This window comes from Grampus griseus (assembly GCF_964374135.1).
Source record: "Grampus griseus genome assembly, chromosome: 20".
Lineage (NCBI taxonomy): Eukaryota > Metazoa > Chordata > Mammalia > Artiodactyla > Delphinidae > Grampus > Grampus griseus.
The window spans coordinates 22,602,167-22,629,777 of record NC_139014.1 but is presented as its reverse complement, the minus strand read 5'-3'; the positions used below and the strand labels follow the sequence as shown (position 1 = coordinate 22,629,777).

The 27,611-nt window shown below is 37.1% G+C and overlaps 1 protein-coding gene across 1 annotated transcript in view; it reads left to right on the top strand.

Moving 5' to 3' along the window:
• SKAP1 (src kinase associated phosphoprotein 1) overlaps positions 1-27,611 on the top strand; it is a 274,732-nt gene that overhangs the window by 121,713 nt on the left and 125,408 nt on the right. The gene's annotated exons all lie outside the window — the stretch shown is intronic.

Here is a 27,611-nt window from a genome sequence, read left to right as displayed (position 1 = left end):
GTCTTCTAACATTTCTTTTTTTTTTAACATCTTTATTGGAGTGTAATTGTTTTACAATGGTGTGTTAGTTTCTGCTCTATAACAAAGTGAATCAGCTATACATATACATATATCTCCACATCTCCTCCCTCTTGCGTCTCCCTCCCACCCTCCCTATCCCACCCCTCTAGGTGGACACAGAGCACCAAGCTGATCTCCCTGTGCCATGCGGCTGCTTCCCACTAGCTATCTATTTTACGTTTGGTAGTGTATATATGTCCATGCCACTCTCACTTCGTCCCAGATTACCCTTCCCCCTCCCCATGTCCTCAAGTCCATTCTCTATGTCTGTGTCTTTATTCCTGTCCTGCGCCTAGGTTTGTCAGAACCTTTTTTTTTTTAGGGCCTATATATATGTGTTAGCATACGGTATTTTTCTCTTTCTGACTTACTTCACTCTGTATGACAGACTCTAGGTCCATCCACCTCGCTACAAATAACTCAATTTCGTTTCTTTTCATGGCTGAGTAATATTCCATTGTATATATGTGCCACATCTTCTTTATCCATTCGTCTGTCGATGGACACTTAGGTTGCTTCCATGTCCTGGCTATTGTAAATAGAGCTGCAATGAACATTGTGGTGCATGACTCTTTTTGAATTATGGTTTTCTCAGGGTATATGCCCAGTAGTGGGATTGCTGGGTCGTATGGTAGTTCTATTTTTAGTTTTTTGAGGAACCTCCATACTGTTCTCCATAGTGACTGTATCAGTTTACATTCCCACCAACAGTGCAAGTGGGTTCCCTTTTCTCCACACCCTCTCCAGCACTTATTGTTTGTAGATCTTTTGATGATGGCCATTCTGACTGGTATGAGGTGATACCTCATTGTAGTTTTGATTTGCATTTCTCTAATGATTAGTGATGTTGAGCATCCTTTCATGTGTTTGTTGGCAATCTGTGTATCTTCTTTGGAGAAATGTCTATTTAGGTCGTCTGCCCATTTTTGGATTGGGTTGTTTGTTTTTTTGATATTGAGCTGCATGAGCTGCCAAGCTTCTGTCTTTTACAGACATTTTGTCACAAAACTTTGAGCACATTTAGAGCTTTTCTAAATAAGGTGGTTCTATAGCCACAAAATTGGAGGTACATGAAGGAAAGTAGTCTGTCCTAAAAGTCTGCCTCACTTATATGGGTGTTCAGTATGGTCTTGGAGTACTCACTCAACAGCTTCGGTCATAGAGCTCTAGTGAGACTAGATGAATAAAGTGCTCTTTGAGAGTAAAATTCTCATCTATTTATATTTCTAAGACTCCAGAGTATTATTTGACAGATTGCATAGGCATTAATGTAAAGACTATTTATTTACAGGTTATTTGAAGGGGTTGAGATAAAATTTGACGTTATCTAGGAAAATATCTAGGGAAAGAGCGCCTTAAAAAGAGAAAACAGTATTGTAACAAGGAGATCCCCTTCCCTACAAACAGTGTCACAGGACAGTGGTACTGGATGGCCCCCCACCTGGTAACGTCTTAGCATAACTGAAAGACAAATTTACAGTTGCTAGTTGAAGTGAGTCTTTCATGTTTCCTTGCCCCTACTACTGTTGTGTAAAAATGTTTACTGCCATTAAGGAACTTTATTTTGAGAAGAATCTGTTCAGTGAGTAGGCTAGTCAGTGTTTTTCTTTTTTCTTTTAGTTTGCTCTCATTTATTTTATTAACATCTAAATGGTCCCTAAAAACTTAAATTTTAGGTTTTAAATTTGGGCAAATCTATATTTTAAGATAAACTTTGGATTTTATCTTAAAATACAGAATTGCCCAGAACAAACAAAAAATCCCTATGATTTGACTTGTTCAAATCACAGCCATCATTGTACTGGAATTCTGCGTTTACAAATCTCTATCCTGCACTGGACTCTGGCTCCTTGAAGGACTAGCACAATGCCTGTCTCAGGGTAAGTGCTCCCAGAGTGTTTGTTGACCTGAACTGTTGAACCAAACAGTGACAAAGAGAATGGATTTTGACTGAAGCATTAAAATGTTGTGCAGAACCCATGGATTCTTTACATTTTTGGTGGGTAGGCCCATTCAAAAGGAATGCTTCAAGTAAACAACTGTAACAAGCCAATTTTGCTGGCTTTCTTAGGCATTTCATGTTGCTTACAATTAGCTGGACAGCAATGTAGGACAGAGGAGTGGCCAGTAACCTCAGTATATACATGTGTCAAAGAAGTTGTGTGACACTTGAGCTGTTTCTCACTATCCCTTAAGGTTTTCAGGAAATGGAGGAGTTTGTGAGAGATGGCAGAACTTGCTGTTAGTGAAATTCCATGTAAGATACCCAAGGAAAATATAGAAGTATATTCCCACTGATAATCCTTACACGTTTGGATTCGAATATTTGTTTTTGTACCCTCTGCAGAAAAGAAGTCTATTTATTGAAGATATCATATCAATATATTAACAGTGACTGGCTCAATTTCTGATTATATTTTCATATATATTGTGTCTCAGCCACTTGTAGAGCTTTCTGGGAAAATTCTCGAGAAATATACCATATTGCATAATGCAAGATCTTACAATGTGGTTTATATTTGGATCAAACAGGAAGCCACTTGATAATTTTGGCAAGTCATTGAGTCTTTTTTTTTTTTTTGGCTGCGTTGGGTCTTTGCAGGCTTTCTCTAGTTGTGGCGAGGAGGGGCTACTCTTCGTTGTGGTGTGCGGGCTTCTCATTGCAGTGGCTTCTCTTGTTGCAGAGCACGGGCTCTAGGCACACGGGCTTCAGTAGTTGTGGCATGCAGGCTCAGTAGTTGTGGTGCACGGGCTTAGTTGCTCTGCAGCATGTGGGATCTTCCTGGACCAGGGCTTGAACCCGTGTCCCCAAACCCAGCCCTGTGCCTTCCACCTAGAATGCCTTTCGCATCCTCTCCAGCCACCTACAGTCCACCGATCCAACAAGGCTCTGCTCGTCTTCTCTACATGGCTTCCTAATTGCTCCAAGTTAGCCTCATCCTCTCCTTGTCTTATGTTTTACTTGATCAGTACCTTTATCATAGTTGTTACCACCATTTGCCTTGCATTATGTTACTTAACGTGTGCTGGCTTCTCCAACAGGTTGTAAGCTCCCACAGGGCAGGAGTGGTGTCTTCATTATTTCTGTATCTCTCACAGGCTTCAGCACGTGGTAGACATTCAATAAGAGTTTGTCATATTAAACCCTAAAAAATGTGATCATACATATACGTATTTGTCATATCCTAAAGAACCTTGAGATAATAGTAGTCTCTTGTTCTCAGTGTTTCTTCATGTGCCACAGAGTGACTGCCTCCTTCTCTCTCCCCCCTTCCACAATATCTGGAGGTTTTCCTCCCTTAGACACCAGAAATACTGAAGGTGGAAAACAGTATCCCAGATAGATCCAAGATAAATGTTCACTTCCTTCAGTAGTATAGCTTATGAGTACAAGGGCAAATGCTATATACTGACACGACCAAGACAAATGAGAGTCAGGAACTTTAGAAAAGGGAAAAGAGGCAGCCAACGAGGACAGGTTCCACTACGTATGTTACAGCTCAGGGAAGAGAAAATGACAGAAAAACCATATCCACATAAGAGTGTATATCCTGTTGACTACTGAAATATGTTTATGCTGAGAAGTCAACAATCTGTGATAGCCCACATGAAATGAAAATGCTCATATTTATATGGTGCTTTCCATACAGAGAATCCCAAGGTACTTTATAAATTATAAATATGAATGCTCCTTATGCAATGTCCCTACTGTTCTCCATATACGAAATCCAGTTCCTAATGGGCCAAATCTCCCCCTGTCCCAACAACACTGAATATTAAAACATTTTTATCAGATCACAATATTTTGTCTTTGAAAAATCCTTTATATCAAAAAGTCTACAAGTTACACTATTTGTCTTCTAATATATGCAGCATCTCTCCTACCTACCTCCCTTCCCCCAGTAACATGGAAAGTGAATTCAATTAGATTTAAGACAAAGAGTAATTGCACTGGAAAATAGAAAAAAATATCTCATCCCAGAATGATTAAGCTCTTTACCTTATAGAGGGAGTTTAACTCTTTCGGGAAAACAGGATCCCATATAATAAATGAATACAGAGATTTGCTAAATCAAAGTATAATGTCCTGAATCTAATTCCCCAGTCATTGGTGAGCTGTTTGCTCCAAGAGAATAGTGTATTCACTGTAAGGTCTTTAAGAAATATAAAATAAAGACTAAGTCAATTAGGTGTTTAAAATTTTTCTTTTAACTATTCTTATTTTTTACAGTGGGTATCTCAAAATCTGAAACATATTCAAAACTCTTGGATTCTTGAAAGTGAGTTTAATCATCTACTTTCCCAGAATTATTTTGTGCTTTTGGTATCTTGATTTTGATAAACTCTTCCACATACTCAGTGAGAACTGGTCCAAGGAGACCCTGAGTCACTAGTGCTACCAAAACTGCTCTGCCAGCAGCTGCTGACTAGTTGCTTCTTGGTGTTCATTCTGGAATTTTTGCAGAAAGATGATAAAGTACCCTGATGTGATGGGGTCTTTAATAGAGGAAGTCCCAGAACTGTAGATGACCAATAGCTAAGGATGACATACAGTACTTTCATTTGCAATCTCCATATTTGTGGTGGAAAGGACTGTGTCAATTCCAGGGGAAATTTAAAAGGTAAATGTTGAAGCAGTTGAGAGAATCTGGAATAAAGAGACAGGTCAAATGTGCAGGTGTAGGCTGCAGTCAGCCTGTGGGGCTGCTGCTTAAGGTTGGAATACAGCAAACAGAAGAGATCTTTCAGTGGCCTTGAACTAAGAAATCTCCCTTCTTGGGCTTTTTCCCACCTGTAGTATTCAGGCATTTCATATCCATCAGTGTGGTTTAGCTTAAGTAAGACTGACAAAATTTCTGAATCTGGCCCTGTTTCAATACATTAGTTAAACTGTCTCTTGTAATGGTAAAGTTCTATAGGTGCAAGCCGATATATTCCTGTTTGTTCTCTTTAATAATCAAAAAAATAGGTACTACACATTGTTATGTCACATCAAGAAAAATTCTAGCAACACAAGGCATTGGCTCGGTTTTGACTGGAGTTTCTCACAGCAGCATAGGTTTTCCTTTTTTGAGTAGTACCTGGACTGAACCAGATGTTTTTGAACGTTGATGAGACCCTACTTTTAATTGGTTGATGATCTAACAGGGTATCTGATTTTAAGAAGTAAAGTAAGGGAACAAAAACTGAATACTTGTCTTAGAAGTTTTGCTCTACCTGTCTCACCATGTGATCTTGTTTTGTCCCATTCCTAACTAGGAATTTAAAAGCTATAATTATTTATGAGGTCATTTGTATTGCTGTTTTAGATCTTCTGGTGAAGGGCACTGTATAGACTAATCCCAACGTTAATATATCTATGTTTTTCCCATATCTTACAAACTCTGTTATACATAGGACAGATTCATTTATTTATGATACATCCTTAGTTTGTTACTCATAGCCAAATTTGTGTCATGATAAATACTTTAAAATAATTATACACATTAACCAGGGATTAGAGAGACTGATTTATAGACTTGGAGTGGGAAGAATAAAATAAAACTACCATCTATTTGGGTCATGCAATCAAGTAAGTTTAGAAGTTCTAAGTGAAATGTTTTTAGTCAAGTCAACAACAAAGTGGGTCACATCAAAAGGAGCATCTGCAATGAAGTAACACAGGAATTTTTTTTAATCTGGAAATGAATGAGTTAGGAAAATTAATGGCTCTTCTAACTCCTTAGACAGAGAGTAGTCCTTTCAAGTTTGATGAAGGTCATTTTCAGGACAGTCTAAGAGAGAGGTTATAGTTCAACTTCCACTAGCAGTACTTCAGAAAGGCAAAAATGACTTGAGTTTCTGAAGCTCATGGGTTTTTTTTAAATTAAAGTTGAATAAAATTGTAAATGATTACCTATATTCTTAATATTTTATAATAATATTTTATATTTTTCTCCCCACCCCCTAAATTAGGAATTTATCATTTTTTCCAAAGACTGGAATGGAGAAAATACCCACTAAGCAAGATACAGTGAATGTGTTCTAGTGTGTACTCCCAGCTGCTCATGTAAATCTTTCTTCACAGCAGGATTTGAACAAAAACTCACCACTTAATTGAACAGTTCAAACGCCACTGAGTAGGAAATTTTAGTGAGACCAGTATATTTGTAAACTTAAACTAGATATATGTATTCTGGCAACATACACAGTATTTTGAAACAGCAAAAAAATTTAAAGGAATTTTTTTGTTTTTAGGTCAATTGCAGGTATTACTTGTTTTAGGACTTTGAAAGTATTCCTTTTATACTGTTGCTGCTTTTTTTTTTTAAACAACAACAACAACAACCTTGCTTCATTTTCCTTTTTATTTTTCAGCTGTTTGCAGCCCCCTTTTGAATAGTGAGAAACAATGCAATTAATTTTCTCTAGCGCAATCATGCATAGATTTAATAAGCATCCGAAGGTAGGATCCATCTGTAAAGTATGCGCTGCATGCTAAATTACTTCTCTTCTGTGGTTTTTTTCTTTCCAAACCTTAATTAATTGAAGAAAAAAAATGTTTATTAAAGTGGGAACAGGCTGGGCTCTGGCTCTCCGCCTCTGGTTCAAAAGTTCATACAATTCCCTGAAGGCTCATCTGAATGTGTGTGTCTCCCTCCCACAATCTTTCTTTCTCCGTCTCTATAGTAGGGATGAATGCCTAGAAAAGGTGTATTATTTTGTTCCCATGACGAATGTGAATAATCTTAACTTAGGTAAGCTAACTTTTTGTGTGCATAGATTTGCATGTATTGTATATGCTTACCTAAACAGTACACACACATAGATACATCAATGTGTTATTTACCCATTGTTCTATTGCATAGCATTAAAAAATTGATATACTTTCAGTGGCATCTTTAAACAGGATATAGATAGAGAGCAGGAAGTATAATTCTACAGGTGGATCTCACACAGGAAATTAAAGGAGTTATGTATGAACACAAACTAAGTCTTTATGAATAAATTTAAACCAGAAGAAAAAATATTAAATCTATCCCAGGTAGAAAAATATTTACCTATAAACAGAGAAATGGAAAAAATACGTAATAGGTAGTGATTCACTCCTGTGAGATACTTTAGAAACAAGATATTTCCTGACCTGCAGTAAGCTTTATGTGACCTAGGTGAAAAACAATAAATTTTTTGTAAAATAAGAATGTTATCTTAAAGATGGACTCAGAATTTTTTCAGTTATCTCAGTCACTTACCTAGGATGTCATCTGTTTTTTCAAAGTATTGCTTTTTTCTCTTTATTACATTCTACAATTTTTAGATCCTTGTTTTTTTTTTAAAGTAAATATAAGTTGTAGTTTTCATACATATTATTCATTTCTTTTTTTACTTTAAAGTAAGATTAGTTTTCTCCTTTAACACAAGTAAGGTTTGCACAGTCACTTCCATATTTAGGAGTTGATGGAATCAGAAAGCAGTGCTGAACTTGACTGTGATCTTGCCTGACTGAAGTCTACTTCCTTTTGCCCAGTTGCTTCTTTAAAAGCATAGTGTTTGCATAGGAGCCTAGTGGAGGGCTTTCTACAGGTTGTTTCATTTTCTCTTTGGACTCTCTACAGGGTACCTAAAGCCGCTGTGTCTATTAGTCATTTTAACTTTTTAAAAATAGACTTTAAGTAGGGAAAAAATAAGCAGTATGAAGTACTATTTTAGTTTGGGATACATGCAGCTTTAGTCATATTAGCCCTTTTACCACGTACATGACTACCATCCTATACTCTTACCATGTGAGTGTCAGATGAGCCATGGGGACATTCCTGGAAGGAATTTTGAGGAATCAACATTCCATATTCTCCTCTCAAATGTTGTTACACATGCACATTTGGGCCACATCTGCACACTTGTAAATCAAATTACTTGGAGGTGTTGCTGAAATATGATCACCAAGTAACAATTATAATTGATGTCTTGGAAACTTGAAGACTCTCATCCGCTGTGTGTGTATCTATTTATGTATATACCATATCATAATCTCCCAACACCCAACCTTCTGTGACTCTTAGAAGAATCTCGCTACTGCTTTCCAAACAGATTTTAGTTTAGACTTCTGTGAAATCCCTGAACTGAATAGCTGTGGGTTTCACAACTTACATGCATGTAAACAACATACCTTTGAAAGGAGGATATGTGGGCCCTTTCTCCTATATGCTTATGTCTCTGTTGTCGTAGATTGGCGTCCTTTGTGAGCTATTCAGTGACATTTCAGAACCATTTCGCTCTGCAGAAAACCCGCAGTTGTGTTTCTTTAGCTGACACTGTGGCATTGCACTCGAAATTGCTAGTTAGAAAAAAAAATTGTTGAGGCCAGTGGCTGTAATCAACGTTGTTGCTGTCTGTTTCCTCAGACTAATAGCAGAGCGATTGGAGTCTGAGAGTTCAAACAGAGGTTATCTTTCCCAGGTAGCATCTCGTCCAACGAGAATTTGATTTTTTTCTATAGGACTTTACTCCATTAGATTAATGAAATTTCAATGAGAGCCTGGCGCCCCCTGAAGCTTTGTTAAGAAAACAAATGGTGATTCTGTAGGTGTGACAGCTTGCTTGGAGAGTTACGAGAAGGTGAATACATCCCCACAATCCAGGCAGCCTGGAACGCATTGATCTCTATTTAAAGCACCAATAGGATTTTTGTTAATTATAAATGATTGATCTGCAGTTTTTTCCTCTCTCTCCTCTTTCTATGTGTGGCTCCCCCTCCTTTCCCCACTTTTAACTTCTTTGCATGCTGAGTGCAGAGCTTTTTGTTTAAAGGGACGATCATAGAGAGCAAATTATAGCAATACCCAGCAGTGATGCTACTGTGAATGTCATTGTCAGAGCGTTCACCGTTCACTGATGGAGGTGAGCTCTGAAGTAGATTTCAAACTGACTCCATGTTCCCTCTTTGCTTGGCTCATTCCTAAAATAAAGAATTATTTTAACAAAAATAAAGCATTGGAATAGTATCATAGACACCACCATTATTATGTTTTAAAAGCAACTTCTGAGCCCTGTGAACCAAGTCGCCAGTATTAACTCTGAACCACAGTGTATGCCTTGTGCACGCCAGGATATGAATTGTGACCACCCAGCCCCGTGTGAGACAACAGGGTGAGTGAAGGGGATATCTCTGACCTTACATCTCAATTTATAGGCATTTAGGTGATGAATCCACCTTTTATCATCTTTGTGAAGTGGTTTTTTAATAATGTTTAGAAGCAATACTGTACTCAAAAACTGACATGTATATTATTCCTGATAATTGCTCACCACACTTAGTTCTAAAAAGCACAGAAAAATGTCCCCAGCTTCTTTGTGGACCTCTATTTAGTGAAAATATCTGAGCATTAAATGTATTTATGTATTGAATACAAAAGCACATAGTAGCTTCTTTGTCATTTATGACATGTACAATATATAAAGATAATTTGCACAGATCTCAGGAAACATATCTGTAAAAACTGCAGTTTAAGGACTACAGGTATTAGTTGATTTCATTGGAAGCCATATTGATTTCACAGTTCTAACTCAAACGTAGATTTTTATGAATGTCTTTCTTAAGTTTGAGCCCTTAATTAAGTTTTAGGACATATCTTTTCAAGCTACAATAATGAATTTTACCTCAGTGTTCTTTTTTTTTTAACTGTCTAGATAATCCATGAAATGTACAAGAGACTTTTCTAGGCCAAGAATCTTAAAATAGTTTATAGCTTTCAGTGACACCCTTCTGCAAAGTCCTTTAGATTTGAAGAAGTATTGCCTCATTTCTTGAATGTTTTGAAACTTGTTCACCTTCCTAATGAGTTGTTGTATCACTAATTGTATATGATAAACTCTCAGTGGCATAAAAGCAATTCTGCTTTTAAAACAACAGTATAAAATGGGCAAGAACCTCATGTATAACATACCATAATCTCCCCACACCCCAAATTCTGTGATTTTTAAAAGAAGCTCACTGTTGCTTTCTAAACAGATTCTAAGTCTGTAATACGCACCTAAATATGAAAGGTGTTCTGACAGAAATTCCCCATGAAGTAATTATTTAATGATCCTGTAAGTACTCTCGGGAAAACTAGATTTAAAGTGTAATTTTTGCAGTGTTTTTTCCAAGTATTTAAAAAATATTTATCTTTTCTTTATTACTGCTTATTGTTTTTATTTTAATATTTTTTAATTAGCAGAAGTCATTAAGGCACATTTATAAATAATTATAACTATGACTTTTAAAATCAGATTTTGAATTAGCCAGAAAAAACAAAGTGACATTTTTTACAAATATTAGCACATCAGAGAAGTTATTGATGTCAGTGTCTAAATAAGTGACCAATAACAACATTAAGAAATGGGTGATCATGGTAAATGCACCAAGGGGCTGATTTTAGAATGTTTTAATTTTATTCCTGTTGGTTTTGTTTTTGAATAGTCCAGCTAATGATTTTCATTAGTGTATTTGTAATTTATGTGATTTTAGTAGGTTCTACCAAGGTTAAAGAATTTAAGGAAATAAACCCTTATCTGATATAAGATAGCTAATGATGTATATTAAATACTTGCCCTATTGCCGTGTGAAATGGATCTCAAAAGCTAACAACAGCTTTCTGAGGGAGCACAAATCTCTATATAAATATCCAAATGTAGCAAGATGTTGCAAATTTTTAAAGATATGCCATAAAAATAGATTAACACTAGTATGCAGTCCTGTTCAACTGAATTACTAAGGGATATCATGGGATTGCCAGTGACATTCCCATAAATAAAAAATCAATTCTTAATGATGAGGCAGACTTGTTTTAGCACATTACCCAGGTTAAATGGGAGCACACAAAGACATCAACTCCTATAAGACTAGTGGAATCATTGTGTATTAATATGATTTAGGGAGCTACACACCTCGATGGAATAATTGTTATTATATCTATAGAGCCAGATGGCACTTGGTGTAAACAGCCATTGAGCACCTCAAACACAAGTGTGGCAGGTGATCTTTAAGGTGAGCCTGCATCCTGCTCACTCATCTTATCATTGGAATCTGCGTTGCTGTTTGCAAAATGGCTTGATTGCCAGTATACAAATTTTTCAGAGTGGTCCTCTTGTTCAGTAGGAATATAGGATATAGAATTTCCTTAGCAGAATAGAAGAGGCAGAATAGCTAAGGCAGCTACCTGGATTTGTGCAGTTAGTACTACATTTTTTAAAAGAAAGAGGACAGAGGGAGTCATTTTTTTTCCCCAGCAACAGTGGCAAAATAAATGGTATTTTCAGAAATATTTTAAAATGAATTCACAAATCCATTTTTTTGTGAAGTAGGCTCTAGTAATTGCTGGTATCAAAATAACCCTATGAAGGAGGCCAAAAGTTATTAAAATGTGTTTCCAAAGTAAGAGAAATCCAAGTCCAGAGAAGAAGTATCTTTAATTTCTTGTTTAAAAAAAAAAAAAAAGGTCTTTGTTTTGAAGATTTAAATTGACTTCTGCTAATTCTAAGTATCCAATTGGAGAAAACTCATTAATTTTTTCAACAGATACTAATTGAGCACTTACTATGTGCTAGTACTGTTCTAGGTGTTAGGGATTCATCAGTGTAAAAACCACACTCTCACAGAGTTTACATTCCTCCAGGGGGAGGGGAGCAATAAATGGTGTGATATGATATAAGATATGAGAGAAATGAAATAGGGAAGGGAGACTGTGCTCAGAGAGTATAAGAGTGTAAGATTTTCCTTCTTCCCTTTAAAAACATAAAAGAGACCATCTAATAATAATAAAAGAGGCTGGAAAAATTCTTGTTTATCTTCTAATTTCATCGATCTTATGAAATTTCTAGTGGCTTGTCTGATAGCATACCTGCTGTTATAGCCTCAGCTCAGTGGCCAGAGTTAAATAGTTGGAATGAATTCAGGGTCAGCTTAGAGTTTTTGGCTTAAATTTAATTTAATAATGTTATAAATACATAAATTTTTATGGTTTGGCTTTCCTTTGATAGCAGCATTAAAAAGCATATCATCTTTAATTATAAATAATTCCTAAATTTCTCCCTTGCTTTACTTTATATAATCCAGGTTTTCTGGTTTCTAAATATAAAGGACATAAAAAGATATGATAACGATCCCTAGCTTCATATAGGGATCGTTATCATAGTGGATTTAGATTTCCAAATATATAAAACGGATTTTCCAAGTGTCTAAAACATAGGATGTTCCTTGAAATTTCAGAATCTCATAAATTAACCCTTCTGTTCCCTAGTGACAAAACTCATCTTAATCCATAGAATATATCCCCCACCCCACTCCATGGTGCTATTGACTAATTAATTCCTAGATTTAAAACTAATGTTCAGTTCTTCACCAGGAGTAGTTTATCATATAACTGCAGCTACTCTTTAGATGAAATAGTATATGCTGTGAAATATTCCTTTAGTTTAGGAGAAAAGGTAAAATTCACTTTGTAATAAGGTATAGTCTTCATTCAGGTTTTTTTTTTGGTTAAATACTAAAAAATCAAAAAGCACATGTGCTAAAAATAAAAGTTAAAACAAAAGTACATGTGCTTATCACTGCATAGAAAAAAATACTGAAAGGATGTGTTTCAAGTATTAATAATGGCTACAGTTTACAATATAACATTAGGGGTAATATTTACTCTTTTATTTGCACGTTTCTATATTTAATTTTTTTTCTACAGTGACCTTGTATTCCTTTTCTAATCAAGAAAAAACTCATTTTTTTGAAAGCTAAAGGAGCCTAAAAACTGATATATTTACTTAACACAAAACCTCATAGCTGGTAAGTGTATGCTGATCAGTTCTGCAAATAATAGAAAGTAGTAAGAATCAGCAAGCATCAAGATTTAGATAATACCATGAAATTACTAATTTTACCGATTTCTATTTCATTGTACTGCTTGAAAAGTGCCATGCAAAATTTGACCAATTTATCCTTTTTTTAAAATTTCTAAGACATCAAACTTCTTTTTTAAAAAAACAGTAGGCTGGGACATTTCTATAGCAACATGCCAGATATACCAAATTTCATCAGGAAACATGTTTTTAATTTCAGCCCTTTGAATGTGGTGCTGCTCATAAGGATGAGTATTTATAAATGTATAATAGAAATAAAGAGGCTTGGAAACTTCATTTCTTTTAACAGTCAACAATATTTAGCCTATCAGAATGCTTAAATGGATAAACATTCCTACTGTTTTAATTTTGAATACAGATTGTTTCATGCTGATGGAAAGTATTGTTAATTTTAATAAAATTAACTTTATACTGTTATTTCACCACTTTATAATAATTTTACATGGCGCCCTGGGGATGCCTCTGTTTTACATTATCAGGTGTCACATTTGCCATTTGGTTTGTATAGCGGCGTTCAGCTTCAGTTCTCTATTCAATTGCCTGAAGCCACACTATTCACGTTATATTACAAGTAGCTATATCACTATACACTGCACAAGTTTATATACTTTTATTTTATATGTATATATCATTTTTGTATTTTCTTAAAATCACTGTTTTGTGCTATTTCCCAGCATTCCTGTTCCTTGCCTTTAGGTAGACACAGTTATGATAACAAGTTGGCTAAGACACCTTAGCAATCTCCCTCAAGTACTAACATGTTTAAATTTATTTTCAATCTGGAAGTCAGCCACAATTTTGATACAATCTTAGCGAGTGCTTCATTGGTTTTTTTTTGGGTTTTTTTTGCGGTACGCGGGCCTTTCACTGTTGTGGCCTCTCCCGTTGCGGAGCACAGGCTCCGGACGCGCAGGCTCAGCGGCCATGGCTCACGGGCCCAGCCGCTCCGCGGCATGTGGGATCTTCCCGGACCGGGGCACGAACCCGTGTCCCCTGCATCGGCAGGCGGACTCCCAACCACTGCGCCACCAAGGAAGCCCTCCCCTTATTTTAAAATACTCTATGTAAAAAGTTATATTTTATAGATTTATCAAGCTATATAGATCTCTTATCAAAAACAATGAAGCGGGCTTCCCTGGTGGCGCAGTGGTTGGGAGTCCGCCTGCCGATGCAGGGGACACGGGTTCGTGCCCCGGTCCGGGAAGATCCCACATGCCGCGGAGCGGCTGGGCCCGTGAGCCATGGCCGCTGAGCCTGCGCGTCCGGAGCCTGTGCTCCGCAACGGGAGAGGCCACAACAGTGAAAGGCCCGCGTACCGCAAAAAAAATAATAATAAAAATAAAAATAAGGGGAAATCATTGATGACTTTCATAACTCACCCTATGTTGGACAGATCACTCAGAGATAATTAATCAGAACATTTCTCCATTAAATGTTACCACCGGGCTTAAACTCTCCCAGGAATTCATAGGAATCAGACAGACTTGCAAATAATCTGTAAGAGAATTGAGTATTTGTCAAATTAAATACCACTGTTACTAAATGCACAGTAATTACATACATAGTAATTAAATTAAAGATATACCAGTTCCTCTTGCATAAGTCTATGTTTTTACTTTTTTTAATATAGATTTACAGCATAGCTTTGAGTTTTGTCTAATTTGAATTGTTCTCTTACCTGTTTTTATCATGCTGCTATTTAAGGTGTAAGAGTGTGCTAAAACATTTTGGTTAGCTGTGTCAAATATTTATTGTGGACAATTCAGAATATGCATTTTAAAATAAACTTTCTTTTCTACTTGAGTCTGTGTATATATGTTGATAAGCAAGCTGGTCTCTTGCCTGAGACCTTATGTGCAGCTGGCTGTTATTTGATTGATAGGTTAATGATCCCTATAATCTGAGGAGCATTTAACTAACTGATAACAAATAGACTAATCAATTTAAACATGCTTTAGTAATTCATAGTTTAAAAATATATAAAATGAGTACTGAGGAGTTTCTATAAAAGTGTGCTATATATTGGTATTTTTGTTTTTCAGAAACTGCTCCCTTTTTTCTTCTCTTACCAAAACTTTCTGTGGCTAGTAGGAACTGTGTCGGTGCTTTGAATTATACCATGATCCCATGTTACTAGCAATCATGTATCACTTCCCTTCACACCTTCAAGTTTAATATCTTGTGTACACTCTTTTAGTTAGGATCTTGGAACGAAATATTATATAATAGTCTTACTTTTGTTTCTTCTCAATAAATGTAACTACCCTGCCATTCTCTTAAACTCTAAGTTGCTTATTGGATATATTTTTCATTTTCTGTTATTGTGAAATTTGTAGGTTTGGGGGATGTTGCTGACTACAGGTAATGGAAATGTGGAACCAGGTGGTAAGAGACTGTTCTAGTTGTGGCACTGGTACAATTTACCAAGTGACTTTCATGAAGTAATTAAAATTATCTAGCTAGTTAAAAGGAGCTATATGAAGAGGAATTATAAGGGGAGGGGGAATTATTAAGGTGATTTCAAGCCAAAAAGAATCCTTGCTCTTGAGGAAGATGTCAAGTGTACGTGTTTGTTATGGGGATATTGTAGATGTTGGTTGCAAATACTGTGTGCCTATTAAATGCTTATGTAGCTTTGGTCCACTTGGTGATTCCTAGTTAGCTGTTTGCCTCTGGGCCAAATTCATAGGCTTTATCTTTGCTTTTCTACTTCAGATATTTAGAGATCCTACATGTGCCATTTGAAAAGTCATATTAATGCCATTGCAATGGCAATATTGCAGAGAACTTTCTTATAAAAATTTAGCAGGACATGGAGAGAATTTGGGCATAAAACTAGTTTGCATAATCTCCATTTTGAGCCAGAATTGGAGGCAAGTGACCTACAATGTGCACAGCAATTTAATGGCTATTAATATGTTTCTGGAGTTTTAGAAGAAAGTTTATTGGATAAAGATTTTATGAAGTCTCTGAATGTAGGAAATTTGAATCATATTTATAAATATTTTACCTGCCTTGAATAGATGATTAGCTTTGTCCAATAACAATTTCAGAGTAGCTAATGTGGCAATATAAGTATGAATGTTTAGAGGAGCATTTCTTCTTTATGTAGTAAATACGTGATTAGTAATGATTTCTTTTACAGAGGGCTTTATATGGCACATTGCTTTATAAAAGAAACGAAGTTACGTCTGAAGAATTACATAATGACATCTTCTGGGAATATGTGGTTTAGGTGTAATTATAAAAGTGAAGGAGTTTAATTTATACTTGCATAATACCTTTCATTGCAGGTTATGAAAATAAGCCTTGTGATGTACTCCAGGCTTCACATTTCTTATATGCCTCCCTATATAATTGAAGCAACTTCCCTACTATGGTCTAACAATAGTCCCCGACTCAAAAATACCTAAAATTTAGCATCATGCAGCCAATCCTCTCTATAAGGTAATGTGAGTGATGTCTCTCTTGTCTTTTTCTTGATTAATTCCTCATTTATATATTGTCTCCTTCCACCAAGCATTTGAGGTAGCCTTCCCAACCTTTTCGAAGACTTTTACCCAAGCTAAGTAACTACTAATTACCAAAAATTAAAATTGCAAGCATTTGTTGAGAGCCCTGTACATGCCAGGCATTATACTGGCTGATTTCCATATAATATCTCATTTTAACTCTTACAGTAATTCTGTAAACTAGGTATTACCAACCCTATTTTACAGATGAGGAAACTAAGACTCAGAAAGGTTAAGTAATTTTCCCAAGACCATATTACTCAGCTGTGGCAAAGCAAGAATATTAATTTATATTTGACTCCCAAAGTAGATGTCTGAGAAAATGGACAGAGTAAGGAACAACATTCAGAATTTCTGTCTCCTATTCTCACTATAAATTTGCTCTTAATGGCCTTTATCATTTCTTTTTAAACATCTTTATTGGAGTATAATTGCTTTACAATGGTGTGTTAGTTTCTGCTTTACAACAAAGTGAATCAGATATACATGTACATATATCCCCATATCTCTTCCCTCTTGCATCTCCCTCCCTCCCACCCTCCCTATCCCACCCCTCTAGGTGGTCGGTCACAAAGCACCGAGCTGATCTCCCTGTGCTATGCAGCTGCTTCCCACTAGCTATCTATTTTACATTTGGTAGTGTATATGTACATGTCACTCTCTCACTTTGTCCCCGCTTACCCTTCCCCCTCCCTGTGTCCTCAAGTCCATTCTCTAGTAGGTCTGAGTCTTTATTCCCATCCTGCCCCTAGGTTCTTCATGACCTTTTTTTTAGATTGCATATATATGTGTTAGCATATGGTATTTGTTTTTCTCTTTCTGACTTACTTCACTCTGTATGACAGACTCTAGGTCCATCCACCTCACTACAAATAACTCAGTTTTGTTTCTTTTTATGGGTGAGTAATATTCCATTGTATATATATGTGCCACATCTTCTTTATCCATTCATCTGTTGATGGACACTTAGGTTGCTTCCATGTCCTGGCTATTGTAAATAGAGCTGCAATGAACATTGTGGTACATGACTCTTTTTGCTTTTATCATTTCTGATGGAGAAAAAGATGAACGATAAAAACACAGCATTTGTTTAGGTCCAAAGGATCAAAAGGGCTCATGGGAAATACTGACATATGGGCTCCCTTTTTCTCTCTAGACCCAGCATGACTAGCAAAAGGAGTTGGCATTGTATAAAGGAGAATAGGTCTTTAATGTAGTCCCACTTACTGATTTTTGCTTCTGTTGCTTGTGCTTTTGGTGTCATATCTAAAAAAAATTATTGCCAAGCCCAATGTCAAGGAGCCTTTTGCCTATGTTTTATTCCCTATGGTTTTTTTTTTTTTTTAAAGAATTCCTTTATTTATTTATTTTTGGCTGTCTTGGGTCTTCGTTTCTGTGCGAGGGCTTTCTCTAGTTGCAGAGAGCGGGGGCCACTCTTCATCGCGGTGCACGGGGCTCTCACTGTCGCGGCCTCTCTTGTTGCAGAGCACAGGCTCCAGACGCGCAGGCTCAGTAGTTGTGGCTCACGGCCCTAGTTGCTCCGCGGCATGTGGGATCTTCCCAGACCAGGGCTCGAACCCATGTCCCCTGCATTGGCAGGCAGATTCTCAACCACTGTGCCACCAGGGAAGCCCTATTCCGTATGTTTTATCTTTAATTTATTTAGAGTTAATCAGTTATACATCTGATAAGGTGTTAACATCCAAAATATATGAAGAATTCATACAACTCAATAACAACAACAAAAACCAATTCAATTTAAAAATGAGCAGAGGAACTGAACAGACATTTTTCCAAAACAGACATACAAATGACCAACAAGTGCATGAAAAGATGCTCAACATCACTGATCATCAGGGAAATACAAATCAAAACCACAGTGAGATATTACCTCACACCTATTAGAATGGCTATTGTTAAAAAAGACAACAAATAACAAGTGTTGGCAAGGATGTGGAGAAAGGGGAACCCTGGTGCACTGTTGGTAGGAATGTAAGTTAGTACAGACACTATGGAAAACAGTAGAGGTTTTTCAAAAAATTAAAAATAGATCTACCATGTGATCCAGCAATCCCACTTCTGGGTATATATTCAAAAGAAATGAAAAAAGTATCACGAAGAGGTGTCTGTACTCTCATGTTTATTGCATCATTATCCACAATAGCCAAGATATGGAAATAACCTAAGTGTCTGTCAGTGGATAAATGGATAAAAGATGTGAGATAGATATAGATATAGGTATATGAAATGAGGGCATTATGCTAAATGAAATAGGTCAGACAGAGGAAGACTTATTATATATAAGTATATAATAACATGTGGAATCTGAAGATGTTGGATTCATAGAAATAGGGGCTGGTGGGTGGGGTGGAATGGAGCAATGTTGGTCAAAGGATACAAAATCCCAGTTAGAAGATGAGTAAGTTCTGAGCATCTAATGCACAGCATTGTGATTATAATTAATGATACTGTATTATATACTTGAAAGTTGCTAAGAGTAGATTTTAAGTGTTCTTACAACAAAAAAGGACATGGTAATTATGTGATGTGATGGAGATGTTAGCAAAAGTTATCTATAGTGGTAATCATTTTGCAATATATAAGTGTGTGAAATCTACATATTGTATACCTTAAGCTTACACAGTGTTACATGTCAATTATTTCTCAATAAATCTGGAAGGGAAAAAAAGGACGGTAGGTGGACATAAGCTTTATGTTCCTCTCCTAGAATCACCTCTCCCATCTTATTCACTGCTCACTCAGAAATGGCTTGAATATTTTGCTAAATGCTTCTTTTCCCATCCCTAATAACATTTTGAAATTGAACAAATACTCCAAAAGAATATTTAGAGATGGCTGTGAAGGTTTGGAGAGCTTAGAGAGTGAGAGTATACCAAAAGCATTAAAAAAAAATGGCCTTCTCTCTGAGTCCTAAGAGGCCTCAGACTTACTATGAGAGAACTCTCCATTTCATTGCTTTGTAGGCTAATCCACACCTCCATGTCTTTCAATATGACTTCCATAAATCTCAGGCAACTAAGAATTTCAGTGTGCACTGCCTGGCATCTGATGCTGAAAACTACTAATCTGGTAACTTGATCAGAGTTTAATGACTACGGTGGGAGATTTTTGTTGAATTTTGTGAACAAAACCCAAATGCTCTTCAGTCTTATCATGTATGTCTGTGCCAAATCCTTTGGCAGTCCATGAAAGCCAGGTCCTCCCAGATTTGGCTAAAGTCCAGTTTTCCTTAAGATTTCCAAGCTTCCAGGACTGCTAAAATATATACAGGTTGGCATAGATATCATGTCCTCTAGTGTAAGAGGAGAGTGAAATCGTCACAGATTATCTGAATCCTTGAGTTACTCATAGAAAAGGGACCTATCTAATATAAGTGTATTTTTTCCCACAATGTGCCAGTTGTGCTTTTCAGAAATTATTTCTGAACATGGTGATAGAATACATCTGAACATAGAAGTCACCTGTGTATTCACATCCAAGCCTGCTTCACAGATCACCACCCCCGGAATTGGCAGAGCTCACCGTGGGCCCCTGTGCCTCTGAGTACACTGAAAGGAATGCCGTTTCATAAATAACCTATGCTAAGGTGGCAAACAATTTTACCTGCATGTTCTGACAACTACCCATCAGTGATCTGCTTCAGTGTTTCAAACTCACCATAAAATTTCTCTTTGACGTAGAATGTCTTGAAAGAAACTGACCTCCACAAATTATTCCTTATCTTTATTAGCAGTTCTATTCATGACCTACTTTTAAAAAATTATTATGAAGAATCTCCTAATTAAAATCAGAACAACTACAAATGTTTGCCATAAATGATGTTGGATTGGCCAGTTAACAGGTTGGTAGCTCCCGCTAGGAGAAGGGACCATGTTGGATTTAGTTAGGGAGAAGCAGGGAGCAGGGAAGGAGTAATAGGAACGTACAGGGATGTAAAAGGGAGGGAGCAGCTGGTTTTCCTGTGAAATGAGTTTAAGCTGGGAAAACAATTTCAAAGTTATATCCAAAGTTATATTATATATTCAGCATAAAAAGACTAGGCAAGGAATAGCATAAAAACAGACTGAATAATGGTGTTCAAAGGATGATGATGAGAGTCTGGGGCATTCATCAGGGAGTTCCATGTGGGACAGGGAGGAAGTGGAGTCTAGTCTCAGAGAAGGAGGCTAGCTGGAGTCCCCCTTCTGCCCTGGGGGAACTAAGTAGGTACAAGAAGCCCAGACAGAGGGTCAGTTAGGCAGCCTGAGAGCACATTGTCCTGACACCTGAGTTACTTCCCCACCCCAGGGAAATGGAAGGGAGCAGCAGCTGGTAGCCAGCCCTCACTTGTAACTGTGGATGAGTGCTCAGGTACCAGTGAGACCCCGCCCTTGCCTGACCCCAGATTTCAGTAATCACCAGTCAGCCAAGCCAACAAACATTTGATCTCCTCTGTGTGGGTCTTTTTGGTGCAAGCCTGCTGCATCTGTAGATGACAGGGGTTATTATAAGCAACTGGAGTCAAGCTGAGTTTGAAAGGGTTAAAAACTTACCCAGGTCACAGACTGAGGGAGTCGAGCTGAGATTTCAACCCAAGAAGTCTGACTCCAGAGCTAATCTGACTTTAACCACTATGTTATGAGGTCTTAATCACATGCACTTAAATTTTAGATACAATTTTAAACAGATCTTCCCGTAGGAAACTTTCTCCAGTTCTCTTAGTCCACGCCAATCACTTTTCTCTGTATTCTCTCATCAGTTACGTATTTTCTCTAAAGACTCTAAGCTCTTTATTTTCCACTGTTGTTAATGCTGCCTCAGAGCTCTTCTCAAGTTGTTTAAGACATGTGATTGTTTTGATGACCCTGACAAAACTGTGAGCTCCAAAATGGCCTCAGCTGTGTTTCTTGCCATAGTCCTCTTATTTACGGGAGCTACAAACTGGGCAGCATGTCAACCCACCAGCTCTTAAGTTCCGGTTTAGTCACCTTGCCAAGGAAGACTTACCCTGCAAGGCCCTCAGACCGAGGGTCCCAAATATTTGATGGCTTGGATAACTTATATTTCATGATTAACAAGGGAATTTGGTGTGGCAGGGGGAAACTCATTTGCTCTTGAACATCCCACAGGAGACTCAGAGCAGGAGTCTCTTGACATTGTAATTATGTACATTTTAGTAATAGCCAATGTGTCTGAGCCAAAGCTTTACTGGTATTTCTGTATTTAGATAATTATTAGATCATATTCTGGCCCAAATAGGAACTTGACTCTCCCAAACTAAAAATTAACTAAAAATTTCATTCTTTTATGGCTATTTCAGGGATCTTAAAGTACTTGCTCTTTTTTAGCCAAATTAAGAAAATAATTACAAGGAATTACAAAACGCTAAGGGTGGATGGTGTTTTATAGTTATTGTCCCTCAAATGGGTGGATTTGCACACAGCAGAGGAGCACAAAAATTATGCAGTCTTTCTTATAGAAAAATAAAAGCAGTTTCTTGGTGTAGACAGTGACACTTGTTTTGTAATGTGTTTGCATTGTGGGGAGCTGGTGAAGGATATATAGGAACTCTACCATATTAGCCATTTTTCTGAAAATCTAAAATTATATTAAAGTTTTAAAAAAAGAAAGCCATTAATTTGGGTGGAAGTGAGGGGTGAATGGGGAATAGAGGAAATAGGATTGGCCATGAGTTGATAATTGTTGAAGCTACAATAATTGGTAATAGGTGCAAGAGGTTTATTATACCATTTTTCTCTACATTTGTACATTTTTGAAATTTTTTATAATACTTTTTTAATCTAATGAAAGACATAAAAAGAAAACTTATGCACAGTTTGACTTTGGGCAAACATAAGAATTTTCTAAATGATTTTGTTAGCTGAGACAAACTCGTATTATCATTGGATACCAGGGATTTTTTGCCATTCTTATAGTTTGGTGCACAAAGAATCAAGTATATGCTAATGTAATTTTTAAAATTCTAGAATATAGATTCTTAGTTATATTTAGCTACTATTATTCAGGTTTTCTTTATTGCTACAATGCTAAAAATATATAGCTAAGATGAACTAGAAATTTTTAAAAGTTCTCTTACCTGTCCATAGACTAGTGGATAGTAATATTCATTTTATAAGTCTGTTCTAGGTTTTTGTTTTTCTAAATTAAAAAAGTCACACCACTGGCAGATTTTTTTTTTTTTTTTCGGTACGTGGGCCTCTCACTGTTGTGGCCTCTCCCGTTGCGGAGCACGGGCTCCGGACGCGCAGGCTCAGCAGCCATGGCTCACGGGCCTAGCCGCTCCGCGGCATGTGGGATCTTCCCGGACCGGGGCATGAACCTGTGCTCCCTGCATCGGCAGGCGGACTCTCAACCACTGCGCCACCAGAGAAGTCCCTATAATATATTTTTTCAAAATTCATCACATCGTACATTTTGAAAGAATTCTATTTTGTGTAAATTATATCTCAATAAAATATTCAAAATCAAATATATAAAATACATTTTCCAGAACCTTTTTAATTTGTCTGGCTTCTGTAAAAAAAGCCTATTGTTATTACTGTAGGTTATGTCTTCCTACTTATTCTAAAACCAAGGGATATATGAATTCTTTGCTATATACATATTATCTATCTACCCTCTTCTGGTAAAACTGTATAACAACAGAGCCCCAGGGGGACAAAGATAGCAAGAGGGACACTGGGTTAAATATTGGTGTTAGAAGACAAGGTCCTAGAAGGAACTGTAAGCACAGGAGAGAGGGATTCAGGGAAAATGAAGCTGACCCAGTCTACAGAGAGAGGAAGACCCAAGAACAGAGTGTTGGCTGGCCCTAGGAAAGGAGGAGGGGGTGAGGTGTTGAGGAAAGAGAAGCTGAGAGAGTGAGTTGAAAAGTACCTCTTTAGGTATCACAGCTCAAATTAACATGTTTACAAATTCATGATACCCAAGTGGCTTCAATTTCTCGGCAGTGGAATTTCTCACATAATTAAGCTTTTAGAAAAAAATTCACTTTTTGCCATTAAAAAACCTGACAGATGGTCCACATGTATCATTTGGACACAGGTCACATTACCCAGATAATGAACTCTTTCATGTAAAATTTCCAGTAGATTTTTAACATGCAAAAGTCCTCCTCATATGTTATCCTGCATTGATCTGATTGGAGCTGTTAGTGTCTAGTGGATCAATGATCAGCAAACTGAAAAGTCACTTAGTGACTATGACACTCACAGCAGTATAGAATCTATTGTGTCAGGAATTCTTGTTTTATTAACTCTGTAATTGCCTGTTCAGCTGAACCAGTGAATTTTATTACACATTTCCTTTCACCTGAATAAGACCTTTGCACTGCTGCCAGTGCCCTGAGGCTCCTCCATTTTTTCTCTGCTCCATGTCTTTCTCTAGTGCCCTATGGCTTCTCTGCCATCTGTTTAGGCAGAGACATGTGTGGAAAGGTGGGCTTTAAGAATATCACCGCCTTGCTTTGAGGCTGTTAAGTGGCTTCTCGCTCTGGCATGGTTGCCTCCATTGAGAAACACTTTGGGCTCAGGAGGAAGAAAGTCAACAGTGCAACTCTGCTTGCTGTGTGTTGGTGCTTTCTTTAAACAAAGGACCATAATGCTATATGGCACGGGAGTTAACAGCATTCACTCTGGAGACAGAGCTGGGGCTGACTCCAGGCTCTACCGGCTGGCAAGTTAAATAAACTCTCTCAGCCTCAGTTGTCTTGTGTGTAAGGGGGGAGGATAGGAATAGTTCCTCCCTCACAGTAAACACGTGGCTGTCTCAACAGCACCTCATATTCAACATGCCTGACACTTTGTTCCCCCCCCCACACCTGTATCTCCTCTACTTTCTCTTGGAAAATGGTGCAGTCTTCCTTGACCATTGCTCTCGCTTATCCAACCCCAACATCCAGCATTCACCAACTCCTACAACCTGCCTCTTAAATGTTTCTTCAATACATCCATTACTCTTCATCCCCACCATCTCTGCCCAACCCAAGCCATTACCATTTCTCATCTGGAATCGTCTAGTAATCATCCAACTGGTCTCCCCAAATTCACTCTTAGCTTCTTTTAATAAGGTCACCATGGCTGCCATTATTCAAAGATTTCTGTTATCCTTAGAATTGGATTCAACATCATTAACACATCCAGAAAGACTTTGTGTGATTTCATCCTTTTTTCCACCCTCATGTCACTCCTGTTATACTAGGATTTATTCATGCAATTTACATTTTCATTTATTCATTCAGCTAACATTTATTGAGCATCTAGTGTGTCAGGCATAGTGCAGGTGCTGAGAATACAAAAGGAAAAGGGTCCCAGCCTAGGATGGGCTCAATGCCTAATGTGGGATAGAGATACAATAAAATGATTTAAAATGGTAAAATGTAATAGAGCAGAGAGAGTGATTAGCGTTGTGTTTGGCACATCAGAGAAAGCTGTGTAATGAGAGTGACTATATTATGTCTGGGAGGATAAATAGGAGTGTGTGTGTGTGTGTGTGTGTGTGTGTGTGTGTGTGTAATTTTAAGTTAGATTCTTTGTGCTAGAAAGTATTTCAGGAATATAATACAAACCCAAAGAATAATTGTCCTTTAGATGTTGTAGAGGGTGCTTAATAGTTTCCCACATCATTGAGGTAATATAACCAGCACTAGCTATTGATAATTTCTCTCAGAACAAATAAAGCTGATGAAGCATTTCCTTTTGTTCATGAAGAGTACTTTTCTATCATCTTTGTTAAAACCTTTCCACTTGTTTTGAGTGGTCAGTCCAAATCCTCAAATTTTCATCTTCTTGAAATATATCCCAGGAACTGGAAAATCAAAAAAGCTGTTGGTTGTAGAATACGGTCAGAATCAACCTAAAAGGAAATCAACTCAACATCTTCAGATTTTGAGTCTTGTTAACTGTCTTCTTCAAGGAATGCACCATATACTTATATAAATCAGACCTTCTTTAATATTTAATTTCAGTACAGAGGAATTGGACTACCCACAAATGACAGAAGGTCTGTCACTTTAAGGTTTTGGGGTCTGCCTAAAGCACAGGTTAGCCGTGAAATATCTAGTTTTCTAGGAGTACAACTTTAATACTCAACTGCTACTGAATGTCCATTTGATAAATTTAAATAAGAGTTTCCTTTAAAATTTGGTTTCTGATTGTATTTTATTTTCTAAACTTTTGGGTAACCAAAAGCATTCTCTTAATTAATTTTTGAAAAATATATTATGCAACTGAGATAATTTCTGTAATGTGAAAGAGATATTCTTTAAAAAGAAACTTAAATTTCCTTTTATGCCTATGATGCTTATTGACCATATTATTTTACAGACATTTCATAGAAGCATTTTTACTGTAAGGAAGCTGATTCATAACCACAGACACTATTTGCTAGAGATAATATCATGTCTAAAGTCTCTCACATAAAGATCTCAATGCACGGTGGATGGACCTAGAGTCTGTCATACAGAGTGAAGTAAGTCAGAAACAGAAAGACAAATACCGTATGCTAACACATATATATGGAATTTAAGGGAAAAAAATGTCATGAAGAACCTAGGGGTAAGACAGGAATAAAGACACAGACCTACTAGAGAATGGACTTGAGGATATGGCGAGGGGGAAGGGTAAGCTGTGACAAAGCGAGAGAGTGGCATGGACATACATACACTACCAAACGTAAAATAGATAGCTAGTGGGAAGCAGCCGCATAGCACAGGGAGATCAGCTCGGTGCTTTGTGACCACCTAGAGGGGTAGGATAGGGAGGGTGGGAGGGAGGGAGACACAAGAGGAAAGAGACATGGGAACATATGTATATATATAACTGATTCATTTTGTTATAAAGCAGAAACTAACACACCATTGTAAAGCAATTATACTCCAATAAAGTTGTAAAATTAATTAATTAATTAATTAAAATAAAGTAAAATAAAAAGATCTCAATGCACTTATTGCATAAGATATTTTAATGTTCTTAGTTTTAAGCTCAGTATCTAAGATACAGAGAAATGCATGCAACTAACTGAATCTGTGCTTCTGAAAGAAACATTTGTCAATTAAGCAAAATTGAATTGCTTGTAAGACCTCTGAAAGTACTGATGACACCTCAGTTGTGAAGAGCAATGGGAACATTATTCTCTGCTTCCTTTGGTTAAAGAATAAGAAATAAGAAAAGTTACGTGACCCAGGGTAAAGTTGACCTAGAACTCTATAGACTCTTTCATTTGAAATTATTAGGAAAGTACAGTGTATGGAACAAAAGATATTAAGCTGAAAAATGTAAACCATAAGTTAGAAGACCTCATCATTATAGCAACATCCCCTCTTCTGCTTCCTAATTCTTCCTTAAAATGTGCTTACTGATGTAGACTCTGAAGATATAAAGATGAATAAGACCCAGTCCCTGCCTTCAAGGAACTAATAATCCAGTGGAAAACAGATGTGTACAGCTAACCCTAATCACTGAGATATATTCGTGTTTTCAGCAAGGTGCTAAGTGGAGGGAGAACAAAATAAATTAATTCTGCTCAAGGGAATCAGGGAAGACTTCACAGAGGAGGTGACATTTAGCTGAATCTTGAAGGATGATTAAGGTTTAACCAAATAAAGAAGGAAAGTAGGGATACCTTGGAATGAAAAAATATGAGGAAACAAAGGCAAGTTGTATGAAAATACTTGGCATGTTGGAGAATATATAGGGAGAATGGCTGGGGAGGTAGATTAGGGTTAGTTGTGAAAAATATGAATATTCCTCTTCTCTTAATCCACTCCCATCACCTCCTGTTAATAGTTTAGACTTTATTTTGTAAGACATTGGGGAACCAGTCAACCTTAGTATTTTGTTGTGGGCATGTTTCGTTGTTTGGCCATCTGCAATCAACTCTTCACCTTTCCTATGAACACTCATCCCTTTTTGTGTTACCACCTATTATGTGTGGCATTAGTAAGAGTGATCCTCTTACACTTCCAAATTTTTCTTCAACAAAATCTGGTGTTGTCAGGGTTCAATCGCCTCATTTGGGTTTGACCAAATGAACACTCCTATTTGAAGACTTTGAATCTTGATCAAGAGATACGAAGATGTGAGGACATCTGGCGGTCATATTCAAAGCAGCAGCAGCAGCAGCAGCAGCAACTATAATTGGTGCATTGTG